This window comes from Pseudophryne corroboree, chromosome 7, assembly GCF_028390025.1.
Source record: "Pseudophryne corroboree isolate aPseCor3 chromosome 7, aPseCor3.hap2, whole genome shotgun sequence".
NCBI lineage: Eukaryota > Metazoa > Chordata > Amphibia > Anura > Myobatrachidae > Pseudophryne > Pseudophryne corroboree.
The window spans coordinates 128,231,400-128,252,521 of record NC_086450.1 but is presented as its reverse complement, the minus strand read 5'-3'; positions in this window follow the sequence as shown (position 1 = coordinate 128,252,521).

The following is a 21,122-nucleotide window of genomic DNA, read 5'->3' as shown; positions in this document are numbered from 1 at the left end:
GATTTTTGTGCCCGGCCGAGAAGGGTGCACACTAGGGGCTCTCCTGAGCTTCTTAGTGAAAGTTTAGTTTTAGGTTTTTTATTTTCAGTGAGACCTGCTGGCAACAGGCTCACTGCATCGAGGGACTAAGGGGAGAAGAAGCGAACCTACCTAAGTGGTGGTAGCTTGGGCTTCTTAGGCTACTGGACACCATTAGCTCCAGAGGGACCGAACACAGGCCCAGCCTCGGAGCTCGGTCCCAGAGCCGCGCCGCCGGCCCCCTTACAGAGCCAGAAGCAAGAAGAGGTCCGGAAAAATCAGCGGCAGAAGACATCAGTCTTCAACAAGGTAGCGCACAGCACTGCAGCTGTGCGCCATTGTTACTCAGGCACACTTCAGTCACTGAGGGTGCAGGGCGCTAGGGGGGGGGGGGCGCCCTGAGCAGCAATGTAAACACCTTGGCTGGCATAAATACACCACATATAACCCCCAGGGTTATATGGATGTATTTTAACCCCTGCCAGAACTCACCAAAAAGCGGGAGAAAAGGCCGCCGAGAAGGGGGCGGAGCCTATCTCCTCAGCACACGGGCGCCATTTTCCATCACAGCTCCGCTGGAAGGACGTCTCCCTGACTCTCCCCTGCAGTCCTGCACTACAGAAAAGGGTAAAAAAGAGAGGGGGGCACTAATTTGGCGCAGTTTTAATACTAACAGCAGCTATAAATGGAAAAGCACATTTTATAGTGGTATTCCTGTCTATATATAGCGCTCTGGTGTGTGCTGGCATACTCTCCCTCTGTCTCCCCAAAGGGCTAGTGGGGTCCTGTCCTCTATCAGAGCATTCCCTGTGTGTGTGCGGTGTGTCGGTACGATTGTGTCGACATGTTTGAGGAGGAATATGAGATGGAGGCGGAGCAATTGCCTATTATAGAGTTGTCACCCCCTAGGGAGTCGACACCTGAGTGGATGAGCTTATGGAAGGAATTGCGTGACGGTGTCAGCTCTTTACGACAGACAGTTGACGACATGAGAAAGCCGGCTACTCAGCTTGTGCCTGTTCAGGGGTCTCAAACGCCATCAGGGGCTTTAAAACGCCCGTTACCTCAAATGGTAGACACAGACACGGATACTGACTCCAGTGTCGATGATGAGGAGACAAACGTGACTTCCACTAGGGCCACACGTTACATGATTGAAGCAATGAAAAATGTATTGCATATCTCTGATAATACAAGTACCACTAAAAAGGGTATTATGTTTGGTGAGAAAAAACTGCCTGTAGTTTTTCCTGTATCCGAGGAATTAAATGAAGTGTGTGATGAGGCGTGGGTTTCCCCCGATAAAAAACTGATAATTCCTAAAAGGTTATTGGCATCGTACCCTTTCCCGCCAGAGGATAGGGCACGTTGGGAAACACCCCCTAGGGTGGATAAAGCGCTCACACGCTTGTCTAAACAGGTAGCACTACCCTCTCCTGATACGGCCGCCCTAAAGGAACCTGCCGATAGAAAGCTGGAGAGTATCCTAAAATGTATATACACTCACACGGGTGTTATACTGCGACCAGCAATCGCCTCAGCCTGGATGTGCAGTGCGGGCCTGGCGTGGTCGGATTCCCTGACTGAAAATATTGATACCCTAGATAGGGACAGTATATTACTGACTATAGAGCATTTGAAGGATGCATTTCTATATATGCGTGATGCACAGAGGGATATTTGCCGACTGGCATCAAGAGTTAGCGTGCTGTCCATTTCTGCAAGAAGAGGTTTATGGACGCGGCAGTGGTCAGGTGATGCGGATTCTAAAAGGCACATGGAAGTATTGCCTTATAAGGGGGAGGAGTTATTTGGGGTAGGTCTATCAGACCTGGTAGCCACGGCAACTGCTGGAAAATCCACATTTTTACCCCAGGTAGCTTCTCAACCTAAGAAGACGCCGTATTATCAGGCGCAGTCCTTTCGGCCCCATAAGGGCAAGCGGGCAAAAGGCGCCTCATTTATGCCCCGTGGCAGAGGGAGAGGAAAAAGGCTGCAACAAACAGCCAGTTCCCAGGAACAAAAGCCCTCTCCCGCCTCCGCAAAGTCCTCAGCATGACGCTGGGGCTTTACAAGCGGACTCAGTCACGGTGGGGGCCCGTCTCAAGAAGTTCAGTGTGCAGTGGGCCCACTCGCAAGTGGACCCCTGGATCCTTCAGGTGGTATCTCAGGGGTACAAATTGGAATTCGAGACGTCTCCCCCTCGCCGTTTTCTAAAGTCTGCTTTACCGACGTCTCCCTCAGACAGGGAGGCAGTATTGGAAGCCATTCACAAGCTATATTCCCAGCAGGTGATAATCAAGGTACCCCTCCTACAACAGGGAAAGGGGTACTATTCCACACTATTTGTGGTACCGAAGCCGGACGGCTCGGTGAGACCAATTTTAAACCTAAAATCCTTGAACACTTACATACAAAGGTTCAAATTCAAGATGGAGTCACTCAGAGCAGTGATTGCAAACCGAGAAGAAGGGGACTATATGGTGTCTCTGGACATCAAAGATGCTTACCTACATGTCCCAATTTACCCTTCTCACCAAGGGTACCTCAGGTTTGTGGTACAGAACTGTCACTATCAGTTTCAGACGCTGCCATTTGGATTGTCCACGGCACCCCGGGTCTTTACCAAGGTAATGGCCGAAATGATGATACTCCTTCGAAGGAAGGGAGTTTTAGTTATCCCTTACTTGGACGATCTCCTGATAAGGGCAAGATCCAGGGAACAGTTGGAAGTCGGAGTAGCACTATCTCAGATAGTGCTGCGCCAGCACGGTTGGATTCTCAATTTTCCAAAATCGCAGCTGATCCCGACGACACGACTTCTATTCCTAGGGATGATCCTGGACACAGTCCAGAAAAAGGTGTTTCTCCCGGAGGAGAAAGCCAGGGAGTTATCCGAACTAGTCAGAAATCTCCTAAAACCAGGCCAAGTCTCAGTGCATCAATGCACAAGAGTCCTGGGAAAGATGGTGGCTTCTTACGAAGCAATCCCATTCTGCAGATTCCACGCAAGAACCTTCCAGTGGGATCTGCTAGACAAATGGTCCGGGTCGCATCTTCAGATGCATCAGCGGATAATCTTGTCACCAAGGACAAGGGTGTATCTCCTGTGGTGGTTGCAGAGTGCTCATCTTCTAGAGGGCCGCAGATTCGGCATTCAGGACTGGGTCCTGGTGACCACGGATGCCAGCCTGAGAGGCTGGGGAGCAGTCACACAGGGAAGAAATTTCCAGGGCTTGTGGTCAAGCCTGGAGACATCACTTCACATAAATATCCTGGAGCTAAGGGCCATCTACAATGCTCTAAGCCTAGCAAGACCTCTGCTTCAAGGTCAGCCGGTGCTGATCCAGTCAGACAACATCACGGCAGTCGCCCACGTAAACAGACAGGGCGGCACAAGAAGCAGGAGGGCAATGGCAGAAGTTGCAAGGATTCTTCGCTGGGCGGAAAATCATGTGATAGCACTGTCAGCAGTGTTCATTCCGGGAGTGGACAACTGGGAAGCAGACTTCCTCAGCAGACACGACCTCCACCCGGGAGAGTGGGGACTTCACCCAGAAGTCTTCCACATGATTGTGAACCGTTGGGAAAAACCAAAGGTGGACATGATGGCGTCCCGCCTCAACAAGAAACTAGACAGGTATTGCGCCAGGTCAAGGGACCCTCAGGCAATAGCTGTGGACGCTCTGGTAACGCCGTGGGTGTACCAGTCAGTGTATGTGTTCCCTCCTCTGCCTCTCATACCCAAGGTACTGAGAATCATAAGAAGGAGAGGAGTAAGGACTATACTCGTGGCTCTGGATTTGCCAAGAAGGACTTGGTACCCGGAACTTCAGGAGATGCTCACAGAGGACCCGTGGCCTCTACCTCTAAGAAAGGACCTGCTCCAGCAGGGACCCTGTCTGTTCCAAGACTTACCGCGACTGCGTTTGACGGCATGGCGGTTGAACGCCGGATCCTGAAGGAAAAAGGCATTCCGGATGAAGTCATCCCTACCCAGATCAAAGCCAGGAAGGATGTAACCGTACAGCATTATCACCGTATTTGGCGTAAATATGTTGCGTGGTGCGAGGCCAGGAAGGCCCCTACAGAGGAATTTCAACTGGGTCGTTTCCTGCATTTCCTGCAAACAGGACTGTCTATGGGCCTAAAATTAGGGTCCATTAAGGTTCAAATTTCGGCCCTGTCGATTTTCTTCCAGAAAGAACTGGCTTCAGTTCCTGAAGTTCAGACGTTTGTCAAGGGGGTACTGCATATACAGCCTCCTTTTGTACCTCCAGTGGCACCTTGGGATCTCAATGTAGTTTTGGGGTTCCTAAAATCACATTGGTTTGAACCACTCACCACTGTGGACTTAAAATATCTCACATGGAAAGTGGTAATGCTGTTGGCCCTGGCTTCAGCCAGGCGTGTCTCAGAATTAGCGGATTTATCCTATAAAAGCCCTTACCTAATTTTTCATACGGACAGGGCAGAATTGAGGACTCGTCCTCAATTTCTCCCTAAGGTGGTTTCAGCGTTTCACTTGAACCAGCCTATTGTGGTACCTGCGGCTACTAGGGACTTGGAGGACTCCAAGTTGCTGGACGTAGTCAGGGCCCTGAAAATATGTTTCCAGGACGGCTGGAGTCAGAAAATCTGACTCGCTGTTTATCCTGTATGCACCCAACAAGCTGGGTGCTCCTGCTTCTAAGCAGACCATTGCTCGTTGGATTTGTAGTACAATTCAGCTTGCACATTCTGTGGCAGGCCTGCCACAGCCAAAATCTGTAAAAGCCCATTCCACAAGGAAGGTGGGCTCATCTTGGGCGGCTGCCCGAGGGGGTCTCTGCTTTACAACTTTGCCGAGCAGCTACTTGGTCAGGGGCAAACACGTTTGCTAAATTCTACAAATTTGATACCCTGGCTGAGGAGGACCTTGAGTTCTCTCATTCGGTGCTGCAGAGTCATCCGCACTCTCCCGCCCGTTTGGGAGCTTTGGTATAATCCCCATGGTCCTTACGGAGTTCCCAGCATCCACTAGGACGTCAGAGAAAATAAGAAATTACTTACCGATAATTCTATTTCTCGTAGTCCGTAGTGGATGCTGGGCGCCCATCCCAAGTGCGGATTGTCTGCAATACTTGTACATAGTTGTTGTTACAAAAATCGGGTTATTATTGTTGTGAGCCATCTTTTCAGAGGCTCCTCTGTTATCATGCTGTTAACTGGGTTCAGATCACAGGTTGTACGGTGTGATTGGTGTGGCTGGTATGAGTCTTACCCGGGATTCAAAATCCTTCCTTATTGTGTACGCTCGTCCGGGCACAGTATCCTAACTGAGGCTTGGAGGAGGGTCATAGGGGGAGGAGCCAGTGCACACCAGGTAGTCCTAAAGCTTTACTTTTGTGCCCAGTCTCCTGCGGAGCCGCTATTCCCCATGGTCCTTACGGAGTTCCCAGCATCCACTACGGACTACGAGAAATAGAATTATCGGTAAGTAAATTCTTATTTTTTCTATTCTATACATCCCTTTCCCCCTTCCAAAAGGCAGGGTCAGGGATAGTGCAGCTGCTGATAGCAGCAGGGGCGTGTCGGGCCTCTCTGAAAGAGCTTCCTCACAGCCACACACAGATCCTCCTGCTCAGGCTGGCCGGCGCTTGTACAGAAGCCCCGTCGGAGCCTCCTCACAAGCTGCAGGAGTGAAGGTATGTGAACGGGGCGGTCAGCTCCCGCTGCCGCCCCGAGGTGGGGGGACTGGGGACTCTGCAGACTGCCTCCGGCCGCCGCCGCACACGGCTCCGGCCGCCGCTGCTCTCCTCACTCACACGGCTCCGGACGCCGCTGCTCTCCCGCTCACACGGCTCCGGCCGCCGCTGCTCTCCCGCTCACACGGCTCCGGCCGCCGCTGCTCTCCCGCTCACACGGCTCCGGCCGCCGCTGCTCTCCCGCTCACTGCGCCGGCCGCCGCTGCTGCTCTGGCCGCTCGCACTGCTCCGGGTCCCACCGCTGTTTTACCCGCTGTTCACCCGGCTCCCGCGGCTCACAGCACAGCGATCCGCTCGCCGATACCCGCTGGCGGCCTCACACGCTGCCCGCTGCTCTGCATCTCAAAGAGCATGCAGGCATTACCTCACGGAGGGGGGGGGGGGCAATAAATAAGGGGGCAATACAGCGGCATAAGAAAATACTGCAGCAACAGCAGATGTTAGGCTGCAGGGTTATTTGCAGGGTTATAATCAGTTGTAAGTTTGTAACCAGCACTATGATTATATGTGTAAGCTTAGCATGGGGGCAATTTTAACATGTTTCCTGTCTTCCTGCTGTGATTCCAGAACGTTCCAGTACTACATCTCTACTCCACCGGAGGCGCAGGGGGTGTTAGTGGGAATTTGGGATCACATTTCATAGTACTGGCCACGTGTACTGCACTTGGCCAGATATATATATATATATATATATATATATATATATATATATATATATATATATATATATATATATGAGACACCTTCGTACTATTTTACCGAGTCGTGCAAGTGTCTGTTTTTTGTGTATTGTACTGTCTGTCGCCATAATGAGTAAGGCACCAGCAAAAACTAAAAAGCATAATTGCAAAGTCTGTAGCAGTGTGTTACCGGATGGATCTACCACATGTACCGTATGTTTTGTGGATTCGGTTCAGAATACCATTTCTGCTCCAGTTTTTTTTTTAATATTAAATTTTTATTGAATTTTCACACAGATTACATAAATATGTATATGTAAATTGGTATAAACAATCTGGATGAGGGTGAAGAGACATACATAATACAAAACTAATAAAGACATTAAAGACATTGGGGGGGGAAGTACATATCAGGGGTATCATAATGTAACAATGAGAACACAGTAGAGTGTAAAACAAAAGGTCTACTTCACTTTACCCTGTTAATGTCTGGAATGGACTGGGGGAGCGAAGTACGGAGAGGTCTGGAGTAGAAATCGAAGCCCAAGGGGCACCTATCTGGCCCGAACCCTCCTTGTAAAGGGACCATTTAATCCATTTCTTGCTAATAGAGGTATTTCCTGAGGAATACTTGGCCTGTGCTGTTTCGAAAACATAGTGTTGATGGACTTTATTTTCTATCATAGAAATAGTGGGGACAGCTGCTGATTTCCATTTGGAGGCGATGGCGGCCTTAGAGGCTATAAGGATATGGCCTAATAGGTATCTATCTCCGCTGGACATTTCCTTCCCATAGTAATGGAAAAGCGCCAAGAGAGGTTCGGGCAAAAGTACCACTCCCAGTACGTGGGAAATAAGTAGAAACACTTCCCTCCATAGCGCCCGAATTATTGGGCACAACCAAAATATATGTAGGATATCCCCCACCATCCCGCAGTTTCTCCAGCAACTAGCGGAGACATCAGGCCAAATTTTGTGCAGGCGATCTGGCGTTAGATATACCCTATGGACCAATTTGTAATACATTTCACAATGATTCACGCATTTAGAAATTCTAAAACAAGATTTAAAGATATCTCTCCATACATCTTCAGTGAAGGCTGCAGGGAGATCCCTTTCCCATTTGGTCTGTGCAGGGAAAACTCCATGATGGGCCTCTGTCACAAGAAACTGGTACCATCGTGATATGCCTCCTCTGTTGCCGCTGGGTGTAATGAGTGACATCAGTAGTTTAGGGAACTCAGTATGTGGAACTCGATGTGGCAAGCAACTTTGAAGCCAATGTCGCAGTTGTAGATATTTATGAAAGTCCTGTTTGGGAATCTGAAACTGTTCTTGGAGCAGGGAGAAGGAAACTAAGGTGCCGTCCCGGAGGACATCCTTTAGAGTAGTGAGACCTAAGTCCTGCCAATGGTATAATTGCATATCTGGTATCAGTAGGGCTATAGTGTGGAGGGACAACTGGGGGGAGGGGATAGCACCAGGAGGGAGAGATCTAATTACTTCTTTCCATGCCATCAGGGTTGTGTGTACTGCTGGGCATTCAGCAACTCTGGTTGGAACTGAGTTGGTGGGCAACCACAACAAATCTGATAATGTGAAGGGGGATATCGTGTCTTGCTCCAGGGACACCCATGGTTTAGACTTGCTCTGAGTGAACCAGTCTTTAGCCTGTGTAAGTAAACAAGCGATATGGTATCTCTCTAGATCTGGATACGCGACACCCCCGTCCCATTTAGGTGCCGTCAATGTGGATTTCGCTATTCTCGGCTTCGAGCCCCCCCATATATATTTAGTCAAAAGCCGGTTGAATCTGTTACAAACATCTTTGGGGAAAGCTCTTGGGATGGTGCGAAACAGGTACATCAACTTTGGCAAAAGGACCATCTTTGCCGCCGCCACCCGTCCGACCCAGGAGACCTCCTGCATCATCCAATCTTTAATCATCAATTCAAACGTACGATAAAGAGGGTCATAGTTGCATCCTATTAAGTCCCGCCCCCTAGATATATGAACACCCAGATATTTAAGTGATCTAAGTTGCCACGCATACTTATAATCATTCTTTAGACGACTAAGAGTGCTGTCGGAGATATTCAAGGGGAGGGCCTCGGTCTTAGTAGTGTTTAGTTTGTAGTAGGAAACCGCTGCATATGAGTCTAATAGAGTATGTAGATGGGGTAAGGACGCTTCAGGCTCTCTAAGACATACCAGAATATCATCCGCAAAAAGACAGATTTTATGCGGCATCCCCCCCACTTCTGGGCCTATAATTGAATCTGACATCCTAATTTGCTCCGCCAGGGGCTCCACCGCTAGCACAAAAATAAGGGGTGATAATGGGCAACCCTGCCGGGTCCCATTAGTAATATTAAATGTGGAGGAGTTGTACCCATTGGTGAAAACCGAAGCCGAGGGTGAGGAGTACAAAGCCAATATAGAATCGAGTATTCTACCCGCAAATCCAAAATGACCCAGGGTAACCCTTAGGTAGTCCCAATGGATCCTATCGAATGCTTTTTCTGCATCCAGAGATAGAAGCAGGAGAGGCTCGTTCCGGGCCTGGCAGCGGTCAATTAAGTTAATAACTCTACGTGTGTTATCCGACGCTTGTCTGCCCAGAACAAAACCTACCTGGTCTGAGTTAATCAAACTTGGCAGGAGAGGGGCGATCCTATTTGCAACCATCTTGGCGAACAATTTAAGGTCAGTGTTCAGCAATGCTATAGGGCGGTAGTTCTGAACCACTGTAGGGGATTTTCCTGGTTTAGGGATGGTGACTATTCTGGCCTCCAACATCTCTCTCGGGAAGCATGTGGAATCAGAGGCTTCATTGTATACTGACAATAAGAGTGGAGCAAGGGTTAGTTTAAATGTTTTGTAGAAGTTGGAGGGATACCCATCTGGGCCAGGGGCCTTATTTATTGGACAGGAATCTATGGCTGCTATGACTTCGTCAATTAACCAGGGGGCGCTAAGGGATTCACGGGTCTGGGCGTCTATAGTGGGGAGCGATAGCCCGTCTAAGAAACCTTTGATGTCTGCTAACGTGGGCTGGGGGGTGTCAGGGTCATCTTTGAGGTTATACAGCTGCGAGTAGTATTCAGCAAACGCGTTCGCTATCTCGACCGGGTCAGTTACTTTGACTCCTGAAGATGTATGGACAGCATGTATGCGTTCCTTGGCTCTGCGTCCTCTTAATTTGCGCGCCAATAACCTTCCTGCTCTATTACCAAGCCTATAATAATTTTGATTTAGCCGCTGCAGGTTGCGATGTACTTCGGTTAAGGCAAAGGCGTTTACCTTGTCTCGAGCAATAAGGAGTTGCTTATAAAGAGATTTATTGTCGGGGTTTATTTTATGTGCCGCTTCCAACCGCGCAGCCTCTCTGTCGGCTGATTCGTGTCTCCTCCTGTATTCGCGCTTAAGTCTAGCTGCGATTTGAATTGCAGAGCCTCTAATCACGGCCTTCAGGGAACACCAATGGGTAAAAACAGACGTGTCTCCGGGGCAATTGGTGGTCAAATATAGGTCCAGATATTGCTGAATGGCCTGGTGAGCCTCAGGGTGAGCCAACAGGTGTTGGCCCATTCTCCATGGGCCGTGGGGAACCACCCTCTTACTAATATCCCAAACAACAATGATCGGAGAGTGGTCAGACCAAGACGTAGGTAATATGTCTATTTTGCTAATAGACGCTAATGTCCATCTATCCGCTAATGCTAAGTCTATACGAGAGTATGAACTATGGACATGGGAATAAAAAGTGTAATCTCGTTCTCGTGGGTGTTTAGCCCTCCAGACATCATACAGCGCGTACTCAGCCAATAGTTGGCCAAATTTGCCTGAGGGGTCCTGAGGCGGGCTGTTACGGAGGGCCCGGGTCGGACGGGAGCGGTCAACAACGGGATCCAGTACCATATTGAAGTCCCCTAAAATCAAAAGGGCTCCCTTCATACGTTCTTTGAGAGTTCTACAGAAGGTTCTAAGGAATGGGATTTGTTTGGCGTTAGGCGCATAACAGGAGACCAAGGTAGTCTCTACATTATCCAATTTACCCACTAAGATTAAATATCTCCCGTCTGGGTCTTCATATTTATCGGACAGAACAAACGAGCAATGTTGTGCTATAAGGAGAGCCACGCCAGCTTTCTTGGCGGGCCCATTTGCCATGTAACAGAGGGGGTAACGTGTGTTAGTAAATAAGGGGGGATTTTGGCTCTGGAAGTGTGTCTCCTGCACCGCCACCACATGTGCTTTAAGTTTATAAAAACAGTTTAGGGCAACTCTTCGTTTGTGAGGGGAATTGAGCCCTTTGGCATTGATAGAAACTATGTTAACCATAGTCCTTTACAAAAAGAGCTAAAAGTTCCGATGACCGATTTCCGTGCTTAAGCTGATATACCTGATAGGGGAAGGGAAACATTTCCGGGGGTGGGAGGACAGACAGACAAAAAACAAAAAAAACAAAACTGAATTGATCTCCCTTGAGATCATAACCAGTCGCCATGATAAGGCGGCTGTGTAGGCTAAGGGGGGGGTTAGTGGCGTAGCGCCTACCCGCTGCCATATTTTATACTGCATTCTATACTGAACACATAAACCGAAACATAAACAGAAACATAATCATCCCGGTAATATTAAGGCATATAGGGACTTATGCATGTAAATAGAACATGAGGAACAAACATTACTTAACAAAAACTGTCCAGTCTGGACACAAGGCACATAGACTGGCACCGCCGTCAGAAGTGTCGTTAGGATCTCTCCAGCAACTCATCTTATACCTCAAACTCCAATACCCATAACTGGAGAGTCACTAGAGTCATTACGTTACCGAGATAGCCTCTGCGGACGGTGTCCGATTCCGAGCATGCCACCTCACTTCACCGCGGACCAGTCCTGCTGAAGTCGACGGGGTGAGGAGTCCGCTGAGGGTTCCGCAATGTTCCAGGATTTGAGCAATTTTGCTCCTTCATCCGCTGTAGAAATAGAGACAGTGGAGCCATCTCGATGGATCAGTAGCTTGGTGGGGAAGCCCCAGCGGTAAGGGATATCCGCCTTCCTGAGAGCTGCCGTAATGGGGTGAAAGGAGCGCCGTTTGTAAAGAGTAGCTGCTGACAAGTCCCCGAAAAGCTGAAGTCCCTTAAGGGCTGAAGAGTTGTCCGACGTCGGTCTTGATGCTTTCAGTAATGCCTCCTTTACGTGAAAGTAGTGCATTTTCATCAGGACATCTCTAGGCGCGTCTCCTGGGGCCGCTCTCGCCTTTGGCAATCGGTGTATTCGGTCAATAATGAAATCTGCCGAAGGGGACTGGGGTAATAGAGCTTTGAATAGGGCCACAGCGTAATCGTGTAGACTGCTATGTGACACAGATTCGGGGACTCCCCGCAATTTAAGGTTGCTGCGTCGTGATCTGTCCTCCAGCTCTGTGACTTTGTCTCGCAGAAGCTTCACTTCTGCCTCCAAGGCGTCATGGGAGTCTAGTAGGCCGTTATGGGACCCCACGACCTCTTTAATTTTATTTTCCAAATGGTCAGTACGTCCCCCTAGGTCATCTATGGATTGTTGACACGCTGTTAAAGTGGTACGGAACTCCGCTGCCACTTCGTCTTTAAAGCGAGATAGAAGGAGTTTCATAGTGCCCACAGTCAGAGCATCTCCATCTCCAACTTTATCCAGGCTTGTAGCGGCTATGGAAGCAAGCGGAGGTATCTCCCGAGAGGGGGGAGTTTGCGGTACTGTTTCTGTAACAGAGGATCCAGTGGGTTTAGGGCCCGGCAACTTAGGGGATGACTTGAAAAATGAAAGCTGCTGCGCGGGCTTAGACGGCTTGCTGCGTCTGGAAGGCATGCTAAGGCCAGGGTAAGAGAGCTCGGCAGTTCTGATCACGTAAGATATGGAAAGTTGAGGCTCCGCTGTCTCTGGTATTACCAGGATGTCATGTAGATATTGGCAAGGGTAGGGGGTACTGCTCGCTTTACATTGGCATGAGCAAGGCTTGCAAGGCTATGTAACTAGCCATCCTCTTCTTTGTGCCTATGTGTCGTTGGGGGGAACTTCTGTCCCGCACTCCAGGTCGCCCAGGTACACTTAGGGTTAGGACGCAATTTGCAGAGGGTCAGGATAAAGCCCAAGGCCACCCGGACGGATAATACTACCTTGCCGAGGGAAGGTTCTTGGTGGCACCAAGTGTAGGGCCAGGAGTGTGGCACTGCTGCAAAAGAGAGGTCCCGTTAGATGGGGGATTCGTCTGCTGAGCTGTATTGTAAGGTTTGGTCTGATTTAGTTGCCCCTACTGCCGTGCTTCCTGAGCACTCTCTGCACAGCTCCAGGATCTAATATGAGGGACCCGTGGGTCGCAGGACTCTGCTTCTCCCTCCTGTTCCCTCTAATGGGCCACCCACAGCCGTGGGTGTATCCGCAGAGGGGTCGGGGACACACAGGTTCTCCCAGTATCCACAGGTAAATTCGGTGTGCACTGATGAGGTGAGTGAGGGGGGGACTTCGTCTGTCGCTTAATGGGGACCCGCACCCCTGAGTATGTCCCGGCGCCTCCAGAGCATAGATGAATGAGAGCGCTCCTTTTATTTTATTCTGGACGCACGCTTTCTGATAGGCAGGGGGGGGAGGGGGGAGTCCCGTCCGGAGCAGTGCGCCGCTGGTAGCTGGTAAAGGGACCCGGCACCAAGGGGGGGAGACGAACAGCCACTGCTATGGAGCGGACCCTTCTATCCGCTCACCTCCAGGGCCGCCAGATGTCTCCTCCGAGCCTCCGCCGTCCTGCCTCCCGTTCTCCTGTCTCCAAGATGGCCGCCACTCGTATCTCGTCGTGTGCTTCTCGGCTTCTATCTGAGCCTGGGCCTCCTCCCGCCGGCCAGCGGGGACCTCCGGTGAGTCCTCCGAGATGCCCTTGCAAGGGGTGTGATAGTGGCCGGTCCGTCGAACGTTCCGGACAGGCCGAACTCCCGGCACTCGGGGGGGGGGGGGGGGGGGACGTGCAGCCACTTCAGTGGGGTGGACGCTGCAAACCGCTCACCTCTGCAGGCCGTCGGGTGTCTCCTCTGAACCTCCGCCACCTCTCCTCCCGTTCTCCGTCTTCTAAGATGGCCGCCGCTCGCACTCCGGAGCGCGCTTCTCGGCTCCTGTCCACTCTCAGGCCTCCTCCCGTCCGCCAGCTGGGACCCCCGGGGAGTCTGTAGCGATGCTCCTGTGAAGAACCGGGGAGAGCAGGTCCGTCTGACGTCCCCAGCAGGCCGACCGCTCAGCTGGGGGACAGCATGAAAATTTAGGCCCCGGCTTCTGGGCGACGAGTAGGCCGCAATCCGCGGGAGCCAGGAAACCGGCTCCCCGATTCCGCAGCTCGTACTCGCCACCTACACCAACACTGTAGGGATGTATACCAGGTGTTTATGGCTAGTAATTATAGCGTTGAGGCTGTGATTTAATAAGGAAACTCCCAGGTCCTCTGCTCCAGTTTTACAACCAATGACCTCACCGGACCCTCCGTGGGGTATGTTAGTAAATGTACTGGATAGGTTACAATCAGAATTGACCGCCGCTCGTCAGGAGCGGGAAACGGCAAGATCTGAGTCTAGGGTGAGACCGCCAGAACTACCGGAGGCGGCTCAGCCTTGCGTAAGGTCCAAAGGTAAACGGGATAAATTTCATATGTCTTATGATTTTCCAGTTTCTGCTATGTTGCATTCTGACGATTCCATGCCAGACCTCACGGAACACCAATAAGTTTTCCTGTGTCGGAATCTCTTAATCAGATGTTAGTAGAAACAAGACAGAATCCAGATAAACGGTTTTCTATACCTCGCAGTTTTAAGTCTTGTTACCCGTTTCCAGACTCGGTAACGTGTACATGGGAGAATCCACCAATAGTTGATTCTTCAGTGTCGAAGCTTACCAAGAAATTAACCATACCAGTGCCAGCAGCGACTACGCTTAAAGATCCTTCAGATCGCAAGATAGAAACTATGCTAAAATCCATGTATGTAGCAGCAGGTGTGATGCTGAGACCTGGATTGGTTGGCATTTGGGTCACTAAGGCGCTCATAATATGGCTTACAGAACTCAAATCTGCTTTACATGACGAAAACCTGATACTTCTTGTAAATCAAATGAGTGAGGCTGTAGAGTATCTCTGTACAGCGTCGACTGACGTCTGTCAGCTCACTTCTCGTATTTCATCGTCGCTAGTTACGGCACGAAGAGCACTCTGGCTGCGTGCTTATCATGCGGAGGCAGAGGTCAAACGAGGTATAGAGGCGTTGCCTTACGATGGCAAGAAGCTGTTTGGTCCTGAATTGGACGCATGGATTGCTGAGGCTACGGGAGGTAGGTCTGTTTTCTTACCATTGCCTCCACCGGTATCAAGAAGGAGGTACGCTGGACCTTCGTTCAAATCCGTTAGACATCAGTCCTTTCGAGGACGTGGCAGAGGAACAGCCACGCCTGCTAGACGTGGTCGCGGATGTGGTTTCCAACAAACCAACACAACTCACCAGGACGCTAAGGTTACCGACAAGCCAGTGGCATGACGGGCTACCAGCCCATCTCGGTTCTCCGATTGTGGGAGCACGCTTTCAGACGTTCCATTTGGCGTGGTTCCACACATCCGCGGATGGGTGGATCCGCAATTTAGTGTTAAAAGGTTACAAAATAGAGTTCGACTGTCTTCCGCCTCTGCGGTTTTTCAAGACAGGATTGCCTCTGTCGGACGACAAGAGGACGGTTCTGCAAATTGCCATTCAGTCCCTACTGGATTCGGCAGTTTTGATTCCGGTCCCTGTACACCAACAGGGTCAGGGTTATTATTCAAGTCTGTTTGTGGTACCGAAGCCGGATGGCTCAGTCAGACCAATATTGAACTTAAAGGGTCTCAATCAGTACGTAACTTACTACAGATTCAAAATGGAGTCTCTGCGTTCGGTGATTGCGGGTTTAGAGCCAAAGGAATTTATGATTGCGCTAGATCTCAAGGATGCGTACTTACACATTCCAATTTGGCAGCCTCATCAGAGATTCTTACGGTTTGCAATACGCCAGAACCATTACCAGTTTCAGGCTCTACCGTTTGGCCTGTCATCAGCGCCTCGGGTATTCACCAAAGTGATGTCTGTGATGATAGCTCATCTAAGATCCCTGGGAGTGACAATAGTTCCGTATTTAGACGATCTGCTCATCAAAGCACCGTCTCAACAGATACTTCTCCAACATGTGCTGCTAACATACGATGTACTGGTTCACCACGGTTGGATTGTCAACTTCAAGAAATCACATCTAATTCCGTCTCAACGCCTTCAATTCCTAGGTATGATTCTCGATACGGTCAATCAAAGAATTTACCTACCACAGCAGAAAGTACAAATTCTACGCCATCTAGTACAATTAGTGCTCAAGCCACGCACAGTGTCTGTACACTTGTGCATTCGCCTCTTAGGCACAATGGTGGCAGTTTTCGAAGCGCTTCAGTTCGGAAGATTTCACTCGCATCCTTTTCAACTGAATGTGCTCGCCCAGTGGTCGGGCTCGCATCTGCAGATTCACCACAGGGTGAGGTTGTTGCCAAGGGCAAGAGTATCTCTGCTCTGGTGGCTTAAGGAACACAATTTAACCGCAGGAAGACGGTTCGGAGGCTGGAATTGGATAATTCTAACTACGGACGCCAGTCTCAGAGGTTGGGGAGCGGTAATTCAAAATTGTCAGCTCCAGGGTCTCGGGGCGGATCACGAAAAATTGCTGTCTATAAATGTCCTGGAACTCCGCGCAATTTACAATGCGCTACGACAAGCAGTGCACATGCTTCGCTCTCAGCCTGTCCAAGTGCAGTCAGACAATGCGATGGCGGTCGCATACATCAACAAACAAGGAGGAACGAGAAGCCGCATGGCAATGCGGGAAGTAGCTCGAATCCTCAATTGGGCGGAATGCCACCAGGTGATGTTGTCGACCGTGTTCATTCCGGGAGTGGACAACTGGCAAGCGGATTATCTCAGTCGTCGGGATTTTCATCCAGGCGAATGGGCATTAAATCCAGAAGTGTTTCACATGTTGGTTCAGAGATGGGGTTATCCTCAGGTGGACCTGATGGCGTCTCGACACAATCACCAAACGTTCCAGTATGTGTCCAGAACAAGAGATCCAAAGGCAGTGGCGGTGGATGCTCTCACTGTCGCGTGGCCGTACAGTCTTGTGTATCTGTTTCCACCGTTTCCGTTGCTCCCTCTGGTGCTAAAACGGATCAAAAGAGAGTCTGTCACAGTCATACTAGTGGCGCCTCATTGGCCTCGGAGAGCTTGGTTCTCGGATCTCCGAGGACTACTCGCAGACGATCCTTGGCCGCTCCCACTACGTCCAGACCTGTTACAACAGGGTCCGTTCCTTTACCCCGATTTAGCGCGGCTGCGTTTGACGGGGTGGCTGTTGAGACCGCCCTCTTAAGAAGAGAGGGCATTCCAGAATCGGTTATACCAACCATGTTACGAGCTAGGAAGCCGGTTACGGCAGCTCATTATTACAGAATATGGCGTGCCTATATAGGTTGGTGTGAAGCTCGGAAGTTTCCGACATCATCTTTCAAGTTATCCCGCCTTTTGTTGTTTCTACAAACAGGGTTAGATGGAGGACTGCGTTTATCTACACTAAAGGTGCAGGTATCTGCTTTGTCAATTTACTTTCAAAGACGATTGGCTCTATTGCCGTCTATACGCACTTTTCTCCAAGGTGTCCTCAGAGTACAGCCTCCATTCATTCCACCTACAGCGCCATGGGACTTGAATCTGGTTTTAGAGTTCTTACAGTCTTCATATTTTGAACCCTTACAGCAAGTGGATATAAAGTTTCTCACTTGGAAAACAATTTTTCTTCTAGCCTTAGCTTCGGCAAGGCGTGTTTCGGATTTGGGTGCCTTGTCATGCAAGTCACCGTATTTGGTGTTTCATGATGACAGAGCGGAGCTTCGGACGAATCCCGCTTTCTTACCAAAGGTAGTGTCATCTTTTCACATCAATCAACCAATAGTAGTTCCTGTGTTGACAGCACATTCTGGAACTCTGCATGTGGTACGCGCATTACGCGTTTATGTATCCCGAACGTCTTCAGTTCGTAAGACGGATCCGTTGTTTGTTCTCTATGATGCTGCCAAGATGGGTTGGCCAGCGTCTAAACAAACCTTATCCAGATGGATAAAACTAACCATACGTCAGGCTTACCTTCATGCTAGGTTACAACCACCTACATCAGTAACCGCTCATTCCACACGTTCTGTGGGAACTTCATGGGCAGCTGGTCGAGCAGCTTCTACGACGCAGCTTTGCCGTGCGGCTACATGGTCTTCAGTGCACACGTTTGTGCGCTTTTACAAGTTTGATACGTTTGCGGCATCAGCATCTAGCTTTGGCCGCCTAGTGTTACAGGTGCCAAACAGCTCTCCCGCCCACGGGGGAAGCTTTGGTACGTCCCAAGAGTACTCCAGTGACCCCTAATGGATGATAAAGAAAATAGGATTTTGGTACTTACCAGGTAAATCCTTTTCTTTGAATCCATAGGGGGCGCTGGACGCCCACCCAGAGCAGTTTTACCTGGGTTGTATTAAGCTCAGAGGAGCTTATGGTAACACATTTTCACCGATTGGTTCAAATTATAAAGGTCTATCGGTTATGGTGTCAACTGTTTAGTTGTCAGTAACGTTATGTGTCAACTTCGTTGTTGTCCTTTATGTTATAGGAATTCTCCATTGTCAACCTGTCTATAGTTCCTGTTCGGCTCAGTAAAAAACACTGAGGTAGTACACTGAGGTACTCTGGGATATGGAGGGGTGGAGTGTTCTAAATTTAAATATTCAGTGCTGTTCCTACGGAAGCCCGTCCATATCCCAAGAGTACTCCAGTGCCCCCTATGGATTCAAAGAAAAGGATTTACCTGGTAAGTACCAAAATCCTATTTTCGGCCCAATAAGGGCAAGCGGGTTAAAGGCGCGTCCTTTCTGCCCAGAGGCAGAGGTAGACTGAAAAAGCTGCAGCATACAGCCAGTTCCCAGGAGCAAAAATCCTGCCCCGCTTCCTCCAAGTCCACCGCATGACGCTGGGGCTCCACAGGCGGAGCCAGGTACGGTGGGGGCCCGTCTCAAATACTTCAGCAATCAGTGGGCTCGCTCACGGGTGGATCCCTGGATCCTTCAAGTAGTATCTCAGGGGTACAAGCTGGAATTCGAGACGTCTCCCCCCCGCCATTTCCTCAAATCTGCCTTACCAACAACTCCCTCAGGCAGGGAGGCAGTGTTAGAGGCAATTCACAAGCTGTATTCCCAGCAGGTGATAGTCAAAGTGCCCCTACTTCAACAAGGACGGGGTTACTATTCCACAATGTTTGTGGTACCGAAACCGGACGGTTCGGTGAGACCCATTTTAAATTTGAAATCCTTGAACACATATATAAAAAAATTCAAGTTCAAGATGGAATCGCTCAGGGCGGTTATTGCAAGCCTGGACGAGGGGGATTACATGGTATCACTGGACATCAAGGATGCTTACCTGCATGTCCCCATTTCCCATCCTCACCAGGAGTACCTCAGATTTGTGGTACAGGATTGTCATTACCAATTCCAGACGTTGCCATTTGGTCTATCCACGGCTCCGAGGGTATTTACCAAGGTAATGGCCGAAATGATGATACTCCTTCGAAAGAAGGGAGTTTTAATTATCCCGTACTTGGACGATCTCCTGATAAAGGCGAGGTCCAGGGAGCAGTTGTTGGTCGGGGTAGCACTATCTCGGGAGGTGCTACAACAGCACGGCTGGATTCGGAATATTCCAAAGTCACATCTGGTCCCTACGACACGTCTACTGTTCCTGGGGATGGTTCTGGACACAGAACAGAAAAAAGTGTTTCTCCTGGAGGAGAAGGCCAAGGAGCTGTCATCTCTAGTCAGAGGCCTCCTAAAACCAAAACAGGTGTCGGTACATCACTGCACGCGAATCCTGGGAAAGATGGTAGCTTCCTACGAAGCAATTCCATTCGGCAGGTTCCATGCAAGAGCCTTTCAGTGGGACCTGTTGGACAAGTGGTCCGGATCGCATCTTCAGATGCATCGGCTGATAACCCTGTCTCCAAGGACCAGGGTGTCTCTGCTGTGGTGGCTGCAAAGTGCTCATCTTCAAGAGGGCCGCAGATTCGGCATACAGGACTGGATCCTGGTGACCACGGACGCCAGCCTTCGGGGCTGGGGGGCAGTCACACAGGGAAGAAACTTCCAAGGACTATGGTAAAGTCAGGAGACTTCCCTACACATAAATATTCTGGAACTGAGGGCCATTTACAATGCCTTAAGTCAGGCAAAACCCCTGCTTCAAAACCAGCCGGTACTGATCCAGTCAGACAACATCACGGCAGTCGCCCATGTAAACCGACAGGGTGGCACAAGAAGCAGGACGGCTATGGCAGAAGCCACAGGGATTCTCCGATGGGCGGAAAATCACGTGTTAGTACAGTAAGCAGTGTTCATTCTGGGAGTGGACAACTGGGAAGCAGACTTCCTCAGCAGACACGACCTCCACCCGGGAGAGTGGGGACTTCATCCGGAAGTCTTTCAACTGATTGTAAACCGTTGGGAAAAGCCACAGGTGGACATGATGGCGTTCCGCCTAAACAAAAAGCTAGAAAGATATTGTGCCAGGTCGAGAGACCCTCAGCCGATAGCTGTGGACGCTCTAGTGACACCGTGGGTGTACCGGTCGGTTTATGTGTTCCCTCCTCTTCCTCTCATACCAAAGGTACTGAGGATAATAAGGAGAAGAGTAAGAACTATACTCATTGTTCCGGATTGGCCAAGAAGAGCTTGGTACCCGGATCTTCAAGAAATGATCTCCGAGGACCCATGGCCTCTGCCGCTCAGACAGGACCTGCTGCAGCAGGGGCCCTGTCTGTTCCAAGACTTAACGCGGCTGCGTTTGACGGCATGGCGGTTGAACACCGGATCCTGAAGGAAAAGGGCATTCCGGAGGAAGTCATTCCTACGCTGATTAAAGCTAGGAAAGAAGTGACCGCAAACCATTATCACCGCATTTGGCGAAAATATGTTGCGTGGTGTGAGGCCAGGAAGGCCCCAACGAAGGAATTTCAGCTGGGCCGTTTTCTGCACTTCCTACAGTCAGGGGTGACTATGGGCCTAAAATTGGGTTCCATTAAGGTCCAGATTTCGGCTCTATCTATTTTCTTCCAGAGAGAACTGGCTTCACTACCTGAAGTTCAGACTTTTGTTAAGGGAGTGCTGCATATTCAGCCCCCTTTTGTGCCTCCAGTGGCACCTTGGGATCTCAACGTGGTGTTGGATTTCCTAAAGTCACATTGGTTTGAGCCACTTAAAACCGTGGAATTGAAATATCTCACGTGGAAAGTGGTCATGTTGTTGGCCTTGGCTTCGGCCAGGCGTGTATCAGAATTGGCGGCTTTGTCATGTAAAAGCCCTTATCTGATTTTCCATATGGATAGGGCAGAATTGAGGACTCGTCCCCAGTTTCTCCCTAAGGTGGTATCAGCTTTTCATCTGAACCAACCTATCGTGGTGCCTGCGGCTACTAAAGACTTGGAGGCTTCCAAGTTGTTAGACGTAGTCAGGGCCCTGAAAATCTATGTTTCCAGGACAGCTGGAGTCAGAAAGACTGACTCG